Raw genomic sequence first — 16,743 nt, forward strand, 5'->3', positions numbered from 1 at the left:
ATGTTCATTTAATTTTTTTTCTTTTATTCATTTGAAAACAGAAAGACATACAGACAGACATAGACAGAGAGAAGATTGGGAGTTGAGCTCGCCAGGGCTTGCCACCTACCACTGCACATGAACTCCAGATTCAAGCACCACTTTGTGTATATGGCTTTACTTGGGTGTTGGGGGCATTGAATGGGGCTGGCAGGCTTTGTAAACAAGTGTCTTTCCTGTAACCTCTGCGCTATCTCCCAGTTGTCTTCTTTTAATTTTAATTTTAATTTTTGTTTTTGTTATTTATTTACTTAAGGGAGAAACTCAGATAGAGAAATAATGGGAAAGCCAGGGCCTCCAGCTGCTGCAACGTATGTTTCATCTTGTGCATCTGGTGTGTCCTAGGGAATTTAAACCTGGGTCCTTTGGCTTTGTAGGCAAGCACATTAACTATTAAGCCATCTTTCCAGCCCTAAAATATTTGTATTTATTTATGTGCAAGCAGAGAGAAAAATAGAGAAAGAGAATGGGCATGCCAGGGCCTCTAGCAAACAAATTTTAGATGCATATATCACTTTGTGTATCTGGCTTTACATGGATACTAAGGAATTGAGCCCGGGTTCTTAGGCTTAGCAAGCAATTGCCTTAACCACTGAACAATCTCTTCAGCACACCTCCCCAACATACACAACCCAGTTGTCTTGCAGCAAGTGTAAGCATGCCCTGCTTACCCACTCACTTTAAGTTTGCAACAAGTTTTTCATTCCTTCATATGACCTAGAAATTTACTTCCCTTAATGAAGGGGGGCAGCAGGTAGGTGAGCATGTCTTGGTAAGGTAGCTACATTACTGAAATAGAAAATGGTGGGGTAAATTAAAGATGGATTTCACAGAGCTCTCTGGTCTGTGAGTTTTAGGTTAAATACCACCTTAATAAAATCTAAGAGTGACACAGGCCACCTGGCCCATAGAGTGAGTTCACAGCCACCCTGGGCAACTTAAAAAAGTAAAAAAGAGGGCTGTAATAAAATTCAGTGGTGGAATGCTTACTTAGCACCTGTTTGTGCTTGGGTCCAGTTCCCAGTGTATAATAAATCAATAGATGATAAATAAAGAAAAGTTGAGTATATGCCTCAATTTCAATTGTATGAGTACTGTTGATATATGTACTAATACTGAACAAAAGACATGAAAACAGTATATTGTGCTGTTAATGGTTCCCCATGTCCCAGTACTCTGACTACACCACCTCTATCATACCTCTCCCTGTTGCATCAAGAAATGGTCTGTTTTTATATCTATTTTTTTCCCCAAAGTAGGGTTCACTTTAGCCCAGACTGACCTGGAACTCACTCTGTAGTCCCAGGCTGGCCTAAAATTTACAGCGCTCCTCCAACCTCTGCCTCATGAGTGTAAGGATTAATGGTGTGTGCCATCACACCTTTTGAGTAATGCTCTTGATATTGCCAAAAGAAATTATTGCAGTGAGTACAGGCAGAAAAGGCTACTCTTTTGTTTGTGTATTGTTTTATTTTTTATTGTTTAAACAGTCTCATATGTCACTGGCTGGCCTTTGTAGCTAAGGATGACCTTGAGCTCTAGAATGCTGAAGTTACTGGCATGTGCCACCATACCTGTTTATTCAGAGTTAGGGGTCAAACCCATAGCTTTATGCATGTTAGACAGGCACTCTAACAACTGAGCTACACACCCAGCCCAATTCTTTTATTTGCAGAGAAGTGTGATTTTGCTACATTCTCACTCGCATGTGTGTTGTGCACAACCTCTCATGCTGTGTTCACACACCTGTCGAATATAATAATGCTTGCTTTTGCAGATGATGCTTTGTATGCAGAGGCTTCTGAAAGATCTGGTGATTAAGATGATGCTTTGTGGGGCTGGAGAGATGGCTTAGCGGTTAAGCGCTTGCCTGTGAAGCCTAAGGACCCCGGTTTGAGGCTCGGTTCCCCAGGTCCCACGTTAGCCAGATGCACAAGGGGGCGCACGCGTCTGGAGTTCGTTTGCAGAGGCTGGAAGCCCTGGCGCGCCCATTCTCTCTCTCTCCCTCTATCTGTCTTTCTCTCTGTGTCTGTCACTCTCAAATAAATAAATAAATAAAAATTTACAAAAAAAAAAAAAGATGATGCTTTGTATGTAGACGCTTCTGAAAGGTATGGTGATTAAGGTGTCTAGTTGGAGTGAGAATCCACTAAATCTAACTTCGTCATTTAGACAGGGAGCCTTCTGCAATGTGAAACCTTTAACAAAGCCCCAAACTTCATGAACTCCTTTTAAACTTATTCTAGCCTGGTGTGGTTGCACACACCTTTAGTCCCAGCACTAAGAAGGCTGAGGTAGGATGACTGCTGTAATTTTAAGGTCAACTGGGCCAAGGTGAGTTCCAGGTCAGGATGAACTATGTACCTGTATACAGCAGATGCACATGGTGGTGCATGCATCTGGAATTCGTGTGCAGTGGCTAGAGGCCCTGGTGCACCCATGTTCTCTCTCTCTCTCTCTCTTTCTCTCTCTCTCTCTCTTTCCTTCTGTCTCTAATAATTAAATAAAACAGAAAAAAAAAGGTGGGGGATGGAGAGATTGCTCCGCACTTAAGGCACTTGCCTGCAAAGACTAAAGACCTCAGTTTAATTCCCCAGCACCCAGATTAAGTCAAATGCACAAGGTGGCACATGTGTCTGTAGTTCATTTTCAGTGGCTTATGGTTCAGGCATTCCCATTTTTTTCCTCTGTCCTTGCAATTAAATAAGTATATTTTAAAAAACATAACAGTGTAAGGTTAGAGAGATAGCTTGGTAGTTGGGGCACTTGTTTGCAAATCCTAAGGACCCAGTTTTGATTTTGTAGTATCCATGTAAACCAGATGAATTACGTGGTGCATGTGTCCGGAGTTCATGTGCAGTGGCTAGAGGCCCTGGTCACCCATACTTTCTCTGTATCTTCCTTTCTCTCACTCTCAAATAAATAAAAAAAATAGAAGTCTAGCACACGAGATTACACTGTTTTAGGATTACATGATAATATTTAATCTTCTAAAATTAACAATTTATACTTTACTTCAAAACTAAGCTAGGCTCTAAGAATCTTTAAGTCAGCACCTCTGTTCTATAAAATTTAACTTATATTACTGTATACATGTGTGTGTGTGCGTGTATTGTAAATGAATACCCATCCAGCTTTATAGAAGTGGTGGCTGGGAAATTGAAGCCAGTTCAGTAGGTTTTATGAGCAACCAGCTTTAACTACTGAGTCATCTCTCTAGCAGAGAGTTTTCTTATACCATTCCTGTATTGAGCTGGCTTCAGGGCAGACATCTGTTATAGGGAAGTTGAGGGATATGGGCTCTGTGCACCCCATGAGAAGACAGAAGGGAGAACAAAGGAGCTTGTTACTCTTGTCAACAGCTATGACATCAAAATACCAAGTATAAAGGGAAGATGAGCATTCAGAGGTGAGAGATAAAGGGCTTGGGGCAAGAGGAGGCAGAGGGGCATTTTGGGATCAGGGGAAGAGTAGAAACACAGGAGACTTTAAGTTTGAGAGTGTCTATTGGGGTGGCAGTGTACTTATCCCTGGATGAGATAGGGTAAGTGCTAAGGAAAGAGGGGGACCAAAGAAGAGCTCTGATTCTGGCAAAGGCAAGTGGGAGGAGCTGGGATCAGGGTAGGTGAAGTTAATCAGGAACAGGCAGAGGTTGTCAGTGTCAGACAGGGGAGCCTATTAGTCCAAATTATTGTTATATTGTAGTTATATTTTTCTCATTGGGTGATTAAGACCATGTAAGCTTCCAGAATTAACTGTATATTTTGTAGGTCAATAATGGCCCTGTAAGAAATATTTTTAGGAACCTGTGAGGAGTTCTATGACTCTCAGTATTGTCAGCTGCTAGGATAACTCAAGGCTGTGCTGACCAAGTGGCCTTCTCTCTTTTGGGAAGACTGGAGGACTGATGTTCCTCCAATGTGACTCTCCAGTAGTAGATACACTGACTTGGAATGCATTTCTGGGTCTCCACATCTTTTCTTATCAAGAAGACAGGTAACTTACCAGAGGCTAGAAGATGAAGTGTCCCATCATCTCCTGTGACAGCCTTTTGACCTGGGAGCAGAAACCAAAATATCAGTTATCCTTCTAACTCCAATGTTTCCAGTTGATTTTGGCTTCTACATATGGTTATTACTCATTCAGAGAGACTATACATATCTGATTAGCAAAAGAGATTAGTTAAAAAGGGTGCAGAACATATCTGGTTAGCAAAGTATATCTGGTTAGAGAATGACAGAATAGTTTAAAATCATTCTTATATATTTACGTTTAGGGCTGGAGAGATGGCTTAGCAGCTAAGCACTTGCCTGTGAAGCCTAAAGGCCCCAGTTTGAGGCTCGATTCCCCAGGACCCACATTAGCCCGATGCACAAGACAAGGGGGCGCATGCATCTGAAGTACATTTGCAATGGATGGAGGCCCTAGCATGCCCATTCTCTCCCTCTCCCTCTCTCTCTCTCTCTCTCTCTCTCTCTCTCTCCCTCTGCCTCTTTGTCTGCTCTCATATAAATAAATAAAACAAAAAAATTAAGTTTAGTTGTCAGGTGACAGTGTAAGCTATACTTGCGACATAGAAAGCATACACATTCTATCCTTTAAGTATCTGTCAGTTATAAGTATAGACAGAACATTTTAGTATCCCTAAAAACAATATTTTATCAGTTTTTATATCAATAACCTTAAGAAAATTGATTTAATCTAGAACTTATATACCAGAAAAAAGATAAGACAGTATAAAAACTTAGTATCTGTATTTGAAAACAACTTCGGCTAGTCTGTATACAAATGCAAGTACCAATTACTCCCCAAACTGGAAGCAGAACAGAAATTTAAGATTATTTTTTTAGGGCAGGAAATATGTCTTAAGAATCAATATTTCTATAAGCGATGAACTTACAATGCTAGAAATGAGAATTAATTAAGTGAAACCTTGACTGAGATTGATTATACATAGCTTAAGAATTTAATAGGTTGGTATTGTATATATGTAAGTAGAAGAATAGATTAACGGAGGTGAAAAGGCCCAAAGTGAGGTCAGGGGAAGATATTGAGTAAAAGAAAGGAGGAGGCAGGACTAATCAAAATCTAAGAGGATGCAAATAAATAATATGGAATCCTCCAGTTTCAGACAATAGAACACTCAGGAGCCATAGATCGTTATTAGAAAATTTTCAATGCCAGGGATGGGATACTGCCAGTGAGTTGTTGGCCAGGGAGGTCCCTGATGCCGAGGCCCTTTCCCACCAGGAATAGATGGTAAGACCCTATTGCTGAAGACTCCACATACTTGGGCTGCAAGACCACTGAGAAATCCTGCTGGAACTGAGCTGACAATCTCCTCCATGTAGAAGAGCTGACAGAAAGCTGGAAGAAGCCATTCTACATGTAGTTCAATGGGAAGAGATACCACCAGTGAAGATACTCAACAGTGGACACTGCAAGCCTTATAATTGGCCAGCCAGACCAAATGAGCCAATGGATGCAATAGTGGCATGTCTATCATGGTGGAAACCAACTGTCCTCCAATCGGACTGGAGGCCTGCTCCATGGGGGAAACACATCCCTGATACTGAAAATTTAAAACAGGGGTAGTCATGAGCCCTAGGGATGTAAAATCTGCCTTTGTCTAGAAAAATGCACATATTATGCTTATCACACTGCCCAGTAAACACTTCTCTTAATATTTGTATCCTTATATTAACACTACTTTCACTTTGGGTAGAGAATCTTCTCTTTTCAGATGGCAGTGACTTTGGGATGACTCAGAAGGTATCATAGTGCTGGAAAAAAGTGACTGGAGTACTGAGTAACATCTTGATCACACCTTCCAAGGCTCAGGGTCTAAAGCGGAAGAGTGGCAGAAAGAAAGTAAAAGCCAAAGGAAGGGTAGGAATCCTTCAACATGCTCTCTCCAGACATAAAATGGCCTGGATATCCATGACCTCATAGTGCCTTACACTACCTACACAAGACCATTATAAGAGGAGGAAAAGACCATGACATCAAAATAAAAGACAGTCTGATTGAGATGGGGAGGGGATATGATGGAGAATGGAATTTCAAAGGGAAAAGTGGGAGAGGGAGGGTATTATCATGGAAAAGGTTAATAAAAATCGAGAAAAAAATAAAATTAAAAAAACCTGTCTGTGATCTCAGAAACCATTAAAAAAAAGAATAAAATCATTGTTGAGTTAAGCAAGCCTGATTTTTACATGCATTAGAGGCAATATGACAGACACAAAGAATTTCTAAATATGTACCTTTTACCATTGAACAATTTTAAGACTTAACTAAAGAAATATTTATGACTTTTAAATAAAGCTTAGACAAACTATATTAACATTATTTGTATACAGTGGATTTTTCTAAGACATGGGGAGCTTTTCAGTATTTTTGAGAACAAAATCAAAATAAGTCACTTTTTATAAGACTTATATTATAACCTCAGTGATAATTATCTAGCAAAATCAGCATGAACAAGACAAGAACCATTTTAAAATTATAGAATTTTAACCAGGCAAGGTTATGCATGGACTTTTTATAAACCAAATTACAATATACTGATATCTGGAGAAGTCTGATGTAGAGTTTACATATTTAGGGCACATGAGGCTACAGAGAGTAAACTATTAACAAAATATCTGCTAACAGAATTGAAAATAAATAAGAAATCTATATTACGTAATAACATTTTTGGCTTAAATATGAATACATGAAAGATTTTATAATTTTTTAAGCTTATCAGAATTGAGGTACACACACATTAGATAGATAGATAGATAGATAGATAGATGATAGATAGAAGATGTAGCACTTTTAAAAGCTAAATAAGATGTCCATTCAATCTATGTCAGTTTTTAAAATTAATCTAGCTATATTTGACATACCCAAGAATAGAGGAACTGGATTAAACTGACATACCTAGTGAAAAAAGGAGACAAGTCTCATGAAAAAGAGAGGGAATGAGCATGCCAGGGACACTTGCCACTGCAAACAATTTACTATGTGCATCTGGCTTTGCAAATAAGCACCTTTAACTGCTGAGCCAAAAAGAAATATTTTAAATATTTTAACATATACAAAATTTTATAACACAATCTTTAACTATTTGAACCTTAACCAACTCTATAATTCTGTCTGTAGTACTTTGGTAAACTTATTCAGTAATGACATAAATTAAATCTAAAGTATTAAGACTGATTGTTGGAGGAATTGAGGAATTACATCTTAAATCACAACATAACTTTATTTAGAATTTTATTTATGTCATTTTCTTTTATTGTTCACCATGAGGTAAATAGTTTACAAGTGTGTGACACATAAATACTGTTTAATGTTTCAAATGTGGTCTATTTATCTTATAAAATAGGGGGAAAAAAGAGAAAATAATTCCTCTGTGTGGTTTTTTTTTTTTTTTTTTTTTTTTTTTGAGGCAGGGTTTTAGATATAATAACCTTAGGAGAGAATTGAATATTAATGTGTCAATTTTAACCTTAAGATTTAATTAAAAGGTTGACAAATAGAGGAACCTAGTTAACTTGGTTGGGTATTCTAAATTCAGTCTTTCATCATCATTATTATGATCAGATTAACATCAGTGAGTTATAGTTAAGTTTTTAACCTCAATACCTCAGCAACCTGCTACCTGCCAGGGCCATACTTTGTTAGTCTGATGTAAGCCTTAGGCTAATAGTCATTTTATATCCCAAGACGTCTGTAATCTGATTAAGTACTTTGTATTTAACCTTCTGTTTAAGGTTACTCATATCTTCATCTGCATACTTTTACTTTACAATCTATGTAGCCACTCTGTAATAGTGTTTTTCATTAAACATTTAACATTCAACATTTAAAGTTTCCTTTCCAGTTCCTCCCTCTGCATGCAAATAAATTTTTAAAGCATTTTTATTGAGGGTTTGAACACATAAGTATAATGTAATTGGATCATATTTGCATCCTATTTATTTTTGTTGTTTTGTTGTGGCTTTTTTTTTTCCAAGGTAGGGTCTTGCTCTAGCCTAGTCTGACCTGGAATTCAATCTATAGTTTCAGGGTGACGTAGAACTCACAGTGATCTGCCTCCCACGTACTGAGATTAAAGGTGTGCACCACTATGCCCAGCAGACAGTTTAGAAGTATTTATTGAGCATTTATATGTGAGATTAGACATGGGGTATCTCAAGAGTTTAATTCCTTATGGGTAGAGAATGCCACATAAATAAGCCTGTTCACTTAGATACCAAGAAAATAAAAATCATGGGAAGTATTTCAAGTTGAAGGTGTGAAGAGTTTTTTGTAGAAGCCTCGATGAGCCTAAACAATGGTACCAAACTGCCTGTATTTGATGAAAAGAAAACTAATAAATCAAATTTAAAAAAAAAAAAAATCCAGAGCTTGGAGATAGAACATAGGCCTGGAGTGGTGGCACACTCCTTTCATCCTAGCATTCAAGAGGCTGAAGTAAGAAAATTGTGTAAATTCTAGGCAAGGCTGGAGCTACAGAGTTCCAGTTTAGCCTTGGCTACAGTGAGACCCTACCTTGAAAACTCCGCCCCCCTAAGGAAAAAAAAAACACATAGAGTCCAAAACTGAATGTTGAGAACCGAACCAGTCTGGTAGGATTTAGCTGTGAGATTCTGACCACCCTGCCTGGAGAACAGGTTGGAGGAGGAAGAACAGTAGCCTAAGTTATGTTATCAGCTGGCTGGAACTCAAGGATTGGGTGAATTTCTTTATATTGGCTCTAAAACATGTTCAGCTAGCAAACAAGGGAAACAGCCAGACAGAGAAGACAAAGGAGTGGAAGAATTATTTGCTTGCAATCTGAATGATTTAAAAGGGTCACTTTTCGTTGTTTTATTTTTATTTTTATTTATTTATTTTTTCTGAGACAGGTTCTTATGTAGGGAGGGCCAGCCTAGAACTCTATATGTATGTAGCACAGCCTGACATGGAATGAGCTCCTTTTTTATCTTATTTATTTATTTTTGGTAGTTTTTGAGGTACAGTCTCACTCTAGCCCAGACTGAACTGGAACTCTATAGCTCCAGGCTGGCAATGAATGTACACAATTCTCCTACCCTCAGCATCCTGAGTGCTGGGATTGAAGGTGTCTGCCACCACCACACCCAGCTGAAATTTAAATGAAGCAAAAAAAAAAAAAAAGAAAAGAAAGAAAGAAATAGTTCTTAATCATTAAAGTAAAAGTCATATGCATAGTAAATGTGAGTATTTAAAAGTGTTTCTTACCCAGCCAGTGGGTGATAACACAAAAATCAAAATGGCACATTTCTCATCATATAACTTTTTTTTTTTTTTGGTTTTTTGAGGTAGGGTTTTTGTCCAGCCTAAACTAACCTGGAACTCACTCTGTAGTCCCAAAGTAGCCTCAAACTCACAGCAATCCTCCTAACTCTGCCTCATAAGTGGGATCAAAGGCATATACCTATACCACCACCTCGTGTTACCTTTCTCATACATTGTTTGAAGTGCCATCTTGGTTAACAAAGTACACTAAATTTTTAAATATATTTACAAGCAATCTTATAATCATCAAGGGAATATGTCCTGAAGACCAGCATTCTCAATATTTTGGTTTAAGGGCTCCTTTTCACTGCTTGCATCTTTATGACCAGGTCTCATGTACTCAGGCTGGCTTCAGACATCTTTGACTACACAGAAAAAGGATTGTAGGACCCCCAAAACAGGGACCCCATGCTCTGCCCGGATATGGTGACACCCCAAATCACTCACGAGAAGTGGTCTTGATGCAAACTGCAAGAGGATTTTATTCCAAGCGCGCTGGGGCCCACAGTCATACACCACACAGGGGTAGAGGACTGCAGAGCCCCGAATGCAGGAACGGGACAGTTTTCATAGGATTTCTAACAAAGCCTGTGCATTAGACCAATCATTTTTTAACATCAGGAGCCCGCGGGGTGCGAGCCAGTCAGTTTGTGCCACTCCATAGTTTCTAAGACAATTAGTTTAAATTGCTCAAGCCCCCCGTGGACCAATCAGTTTCCTATGACCATGGTGGTCAGCATTTGCGCGGGTCCTTGGGTGGGGGTAGCAAAGTGTGGTCTAAGGCCGGCTGCTACAGCTTACGGTGCAGGCTACTAAGGCTTACGGTGTGGGCTATTAAGGCTTATGGTGCAGGCTATTTACAGAAACCAAATAAGCAGTTTACTTCATTATTCATTTCCCATCCTTGAGGGCTATCTCACACCCTTTTTACCTAGTTTTATATTAGGAGCAGGCTCTGATATAATGAGAAGAGGGATTCTTTGCTTACTTCCAACAGAGAGTAAAGCCTGGAATTTGAGGTATGCAGGGGCCTGCTTAAGCTCCCTTTGGAGCATGATTGTATTTCTGGGCTTCTGGATTCTTGGGACTTTCATTTCCCACTTCTTCCCTTGTTAATAGTTCTAATCCTAGAACTTGGAAGGAATAAATGTAAGCTTCCTCTTTGATCGGAAGGCCCTTGTATTGTTGTCTAAGTACCATGATCTGGACCGCGCTCACTCGTTCTCTAACAAAAGTAAAAATCTTATTAATGATGCAAGGCCCAACTGAAAGCATCAGGAGCAAAACCATTATGGGTCCCATCAGGGTGGAAAGCAGAGTAGTCATCCAGGGGGACTTGTTGAACCATCCCTCAAACCATCCTTGGTCAGTTTCCCTCTCCCTTCAACATTTTTCTAGTCTTTCCCTGAGTTTGCTCATGGAGTCTCTGATAGCTCCTGAGTGATCTACATAAAAGCAACATTCTTCTTTTAAGGCTGCACATAATCCACCTTCTTTTAGGAACAGTAGGTCTAATCCCCTCCGGTTTTGTAGGACTTCAGATAAGGAGGTCAGGGACTCCTCTAGATTACTAACAGATTTCTCTAAAGCTTGGAGATCCTCAGTTATGACAGCATGTAGTTCACCAAGCCCTCTTTCTAATTGTTGTGGTCCTGTGACCAGGGCTGTGGTTCCCATCCCCACACCGGCGGCTATCCCTAAGCCAAGCATGACTGCTAGGGTAAGGGTCACAGGCTCTCTTTTGGATCGGGTAGGATGATAGTCATATTCATCGATGACTACTTCCTCAGGATGGTAGTAAACCCAGGGGACAAGCTGGACCATTATACAGAAATTTTTGGATGGGTTAAAAACTGAGGTAGAAACACAGGGAGTTAGCCCAGTATCACATGCCCACCACCTGTTATACCCTGGCACCAGATATTGGTTGTCTGAGGTCTGACTATAGGTCAGAGTAACATTACAAAGATGTTGGTGAGATGGGGGCGGGGGGAGCTTTCCTATACATGCTCCCCTTCCTGAGACCTCTGGGATAGTCAACTTGTTTTTAGTTCCCCATGAACACTGGCTATGATGTTCTTTAGTCACATTAAACTCTCCCATAGTTGCCATCCCCTCATAGTAGGGTTGTCCTGAGGATAAACAAAGCCAGCAGGCAGAGGTAGCGTTGGGGTTGGTGGCATTTATGGTGAGGAAGCCCCCTTGGATAAGGTTAAAGAGCCTCTGTCCTGTCCTGTATGGGACTTCCAAGAGTGGGCTAGTCAAAGTGGTTCTAGCGGTCGTTATGCGACGGGTCTTGGCTGCCACTGTGGGTGGGAGCTCGGGCAGTGCCACGTTAGGGGGTCCCTGTTCTACTAGAACTTTATTAGGTCCCACTGTTCTTGGGGTGGGAGGCTCTAGAGTCGTATAGTGAAGTTTAGGCCCTTATCCCATCCTGTCATATAAAACCTGAGTCCCCAAGTTTTTCCTTTTATCCAGTCTCGGGACTCTTTACCTTGGGGAGTGAAAGAGATGCTGAGAGAAACTGATTTTTTCCCATCTAATCCCACCTGCACAGTGAACAGGTCCCAGGAGGAAACTGGGTGCCAGTAGGTATTGCCTGTAGTCTCACAACCCCAGTATTTACAGTAGAACTGTTTTATCCCTCCACAACCTCGTTTAGAAGTTCAGAGGCAGACATAAAATGGAGTATGCTGCATCCTATGTTGGGCTGGCCCAGAGCTGCACCCCGGGTTGTCTGCCATGTGTTGGCCTCAGGAGATGACCCCTTGTGTGAGTGCCCACTTAGCCACATGAGAGTGGACTTCTCTAGGGACCTCCTCGGGGTGAGCTCTGGGATATCCCAAAATTCTACCCCAGCTACCAGTGCACATACGTCTGGGGTCAGGACAGGCCACCAAGTCCAGGGGGGCGCTTCCCTAGTTGCAGTCCATATTATATCCCCCATCTGAGAAAGCACTTGCCAAGTCAACTTTTGGGGGGCATGGGGATTGGAGGCATCACCTAGCTGGAGAAGGAGAAGCCACACAGCGAAGCCTAAGTTTAAGGGGATTGTCTGTCCTCTCAGCTTGCCATTTGGGGCCCAGCAGCGGAGCGGGCTTGATGTGAGTTGCATGGATCCAGGCGGGTATTCCTTCAACTTTCACGGCCATTGGAGTGGTCAGTAGGACGAGGTAGGGGCCCTTCCACCAAGTCTCAAGGTTTCCTGCGTGGTGGCATCTGACATAGACCGAATCTCCCACCTGGAAGCAATGTGGGACCTGCAAATCTCCTTCTCCTGAGTAAGCCTCCCGGAGTCGCTTCCACACTCAAGTAAGCCTCCCGGAGTAAGCTGAGTAAGCCTCCCGGAGTCGCTTCCATGCTGGAGCACCTTGAGCCTAGAGAACAGAGTCTGGGAAAGCGGCACATCAGGACTATATCTAGAGGTTATTTCTACCAGTGGAGGAGGCCCCCCATTTAGCAGTTCATAGGGGGTCAGTCCAAATTGTCTGGGTGTGTTTCTGACCCTAAAGAGCACAAGGGGTAGGAGAGCTATCCAATCATTAGCACCAGTCTCTGCGATCAGTTTGGTGAGGGTCTCTTTAATGGTTCTATTCATCCTCTCTACCTGTCCTGAACTTTGGGGTCTGTATGCACAATGTAATTTCCAAATCAATTCCCAATATTTTGGCCAGTCCTTGACTTACTTGGGCAACAAAGGCTAGACCATTGTCTGATCCTATTACCTTGGGTATCCCAAATCTTGGGAAAATTTCTTCCAGTATTTTCTTAGCCACCATGGTTGAGGTTTCTTTCTTGGTAGGATAAGCCTCTACCCATCCTGAAAAAGTGTCTATGAAAACTAGTAAATACTTATTACCATACTTAGCTGGCTTTACCTCAGTGAAGTCCACTTCCCAATGAGCACCTGGGCTGTCTCCTCTTAGCCTCTTCCCAGGAGGCATTCTTGAGGGATTAGCATTCACCATCTGGCAAGGTACACAATGCTTGACTACTGAGCCAGCTATTTCTGGCAACCTCAGAATATGGTAAGGAGACATCTGCAGTAGCTTTTGTAGATGTTTGGCCCCCAGATGGGTTAGGCGGTGTATTTGTTGAACGTATTCTAGTCCCTTCGCTTGAGGTAGAATCTCTTTGCCCTCTGAGGTAAAACAGGCCCCCTCTGGAGTTTTGGAGAACAGGCCTAAATTCTGACTTCTCGCCAATCATCTGGGATATACCGTTGCTCGCTTTTTTGGTTCTTTGGCTTTTCTATTATGAGCAGAAGGCTGACCCCCTGGGCTTCCTGTTTGGCCATTTGGTCAGCCATCTGGTTCCCTTTAGGAATAAAATCTTTGGCTTTTCAGTGGCCAGGGCAATGTATAATGGCCAATCTTTTGGGTAGATGTAGAGCTTCTAGCAAACTTAGAATTTCTTCTTTGTTTTTAATTTCTTTCCCTGCTGAAGTAAGCAGCCCTCTCTGTTTATAGATGGCCCCATGTACGTGTGCAGTAGCAAAAGCGTATCTGCTGTCCGTGTAGATATTCATAGACTTTCCTTCAGCTAGTCGTAAGGCCTGTGTGAGGGCCATGAGTTCAGCCTTTTGTGCTGAGGTTCCTTCTGGCAGACTGCTGGCTCAGACTGTTCATGTTCCGTCTACTATCACCGCCCCAGCCATCCTCTTCCCTTCTACAATGTAACTGCTCCCATCTGTGAACCAGGTTAATGTTCCTCCGGTCAGTGGGACATCTGTAAGATCCTTTCAGATCTCAGTTTCCTCAACCAGCAGTTGATGACAGTCATGAGTCACTGGATCATCAGTTTCTTCAGGCAGGAGAGTAGCGGGGTTGAGGATGGCAGGTGGGACAAACGTTATCCTGTTGGTGAGGAGCAGGCTCTGGTAGTGACTCATACAGGTGTTAGTCATCCATTGGTCTGGGGGCTGCCGGACAAAGCTCTCCAGGGCATGGGGGGGCAATGACAGTTATCCTCTGCCCTAGAGTTAGCTTATCAGCATCTTTGATCAACGTGGACACCGCTGCTATGGATTTTAGACATACAGGCCATCCACTAGCCACAGGGTCAACTTTCTTTGAAAGGTAGGCAACGGGTCTTCTCCATGGCCCTAAGGATTGGGTTAGGACTCCCCGGGCTATCCCCTTATGCTCATCTACGTAAAGGGTGGATGGTTTAGTCACATCAGGGAGGGCTAGAGCAGGCACACTTAATAGTGCCTTCTTGACAGCATCAAACACCCCCTGGTGTTCAGAGGTCCAAGTGAATTTTCCTTTCTCTTTAGTTAGTGGATAGAGGGGGACTGCTAGGGTTGCAAACCCTGGGATCCATAGTCTGCAGAACCCAGCTGTCCCCAGGAACTCTCTAACTTGTCTGGCCATAGTTGGAACTGGTATTTGTACTACAGTCCTCTTTCGTGCCTCCGTCAGCCATCTTTGTCCATCCCGCAAGGAGTACCCCAAATACGTTACCTCTCTTTTGCATATTTGAGCCTTCTTAGCTGAGGCTCAGTAACCAAGGTCAGTCAGCTCCAGTAGTAACGCTTTTGTACCTTTTAGGCAGTCCTGCTGGGTAGCTCCTGCCAGGAGTAAGTCATCAACATATTGAAGGAGGGTTACCTGGGGGTGTTGAACTCTAAAATTGGCTAGGTCCCTTCATCAAAGATGGTTGGGGAGTTCTTGAATCCCTGGGGCAAACGAGTCCAGGTGAGCTGCCCAGTCCTTCCTGTGTCTGGGTCTCTCCATTCGAAGGCACAAAGAGGTTGGCTGTCCAAATGAAATCTTAGGCAGAAGAAAGCATCTTTTAGATCCAACACTGTATACCAAATCTGCTCAGGTGGGAGGACACTAAGGAGGTTGTAAGGCTGCTATGGCTTATGGTGCAGGCTACTAAGGCTTATGGTGCAGGCTATTTACAGAATCCAATTAAGTGGTTTACTTCATTACTCATTTCCCATCCTTGAGGGCTATCTCATGCCCCTTTTACCTAGTTTCATATTAGGAGCAGGCTCTGATATAATGAGAAGAGGGATTCTATGCTTACTTCCAACAGAGAGTAAAGCCTGGAATTTGAGGTATGCAGGGGCCTGCTTAAGCTCCCTTTGGAGCGTGATAGTATTTCTGGGCTTCTGGATTCTTGGGCCTTTCAGGATGACCTTCAACTATTGCCTCTATTTCCCAAATCTGGATTACAAGGTTGTTTAAAAAATTTTTTATTAAAGTTTATTTTATTTAAGAGAGAAGGGGAGAGAGAATTAGCATGCCAGGGCTTTCAGCCACTGCAAAAGAACTACAGGCACATGACCCACCACATGCATCTGGCTTACATGGGTCCTGGGGAATTAAACCAGCATCCTTTGGCTTTGTAGGCAAGTGTCTTAATTGCTTAAGGCTTTTCTCAAACCCTGGATTACAAGTTTTTTAACACCATCAACCTAACTCCAATAGGCTATTGGTTGTGTTTTAAAATCAATATTAGCTTTTAAATAATTAAAAAGACTTTTTGGAGATTTTCTTTGCAGTAGGGTCTCTAGCCCAGGCTGACCTGGCACTTACTCTGTAGTCCCAGGTTGACCTCGAACTCATGGTGGTTCATCTTCCTCTGTCTCTGGAGTGCACAGATCAAAGGTGTATGCCACCACACCCAGAAAAAAAAAATATCTTTTTCTTTTTCAAGGTAGGGTCTTGCTCTAATCTTTGAAATTACAAAATCTGGCTGGGCATGATGGCACACGTCTTTAATCCCAGCACTTGGGAGGCAGAGGTATGAGAAGCACCATGAGTTCAAGGCCACCCTAAGACTAATGAGTTCCAGATCAACCAGGGCCAGAGTAGACCCTACATCAAAAAAAAAAAAAAAAAAATTATAAAATCTGAAATAAACTGGGTTTTGGCTGGTTGGATGGTTTTAAAGATAGGGTTTCATTATATGCATACTTATATACACATGAACCCACTAACATCCAAACATGCACACACACACACATACAAAAATGCCTGAACTTTCTCCGTGTTAGGATTATAGATATATATAGATAGTGTCTGGAGTTCATTTGCAGTGGCTGTAGGCCCTGGTGTACCCATTCTCTGTGTGTGTGTGTGTCTCCTTCTTTCTCTGTCAAATAAATAAATAAATAAAATATTTAAAACAAATAGTAAACTATTGAGGCTGGCTAATATGGGTCTTGGGGAATCTAACCTGTGTCCTTGGGCTTTGCAGGCAAACACCTTAACAGCTAAGCCATCCCTCCAGCCCTCAATAGTTTATTCTTATGAAAATACCTTCTACCTCAGCCTCTTGAGTTCTGGGATTAAAGGCTTGCATCACCACTCCTAGCTAGAAGTGGATTTCATTGGAAAAGAGTTTCTAAAATTCAAAGGTACTTAAAAAATAGAAATAAAT

The sequence above is a fragment of the Jaculus jaculus genome, chromosome 1 (genome assembly GCF_020740685.1).
Source record: "Jaculus jaculus isolate mJacJac1 chromosome 1, mJacJac1.mat.Y.cur, whole genome shotgun sequence".
Lineage (NCBI taxonomy): Eukaryota > Metazoa > Chordata > Mammalia > Rodentia > Dipodidae > Jaculus > Jaculus jaculus.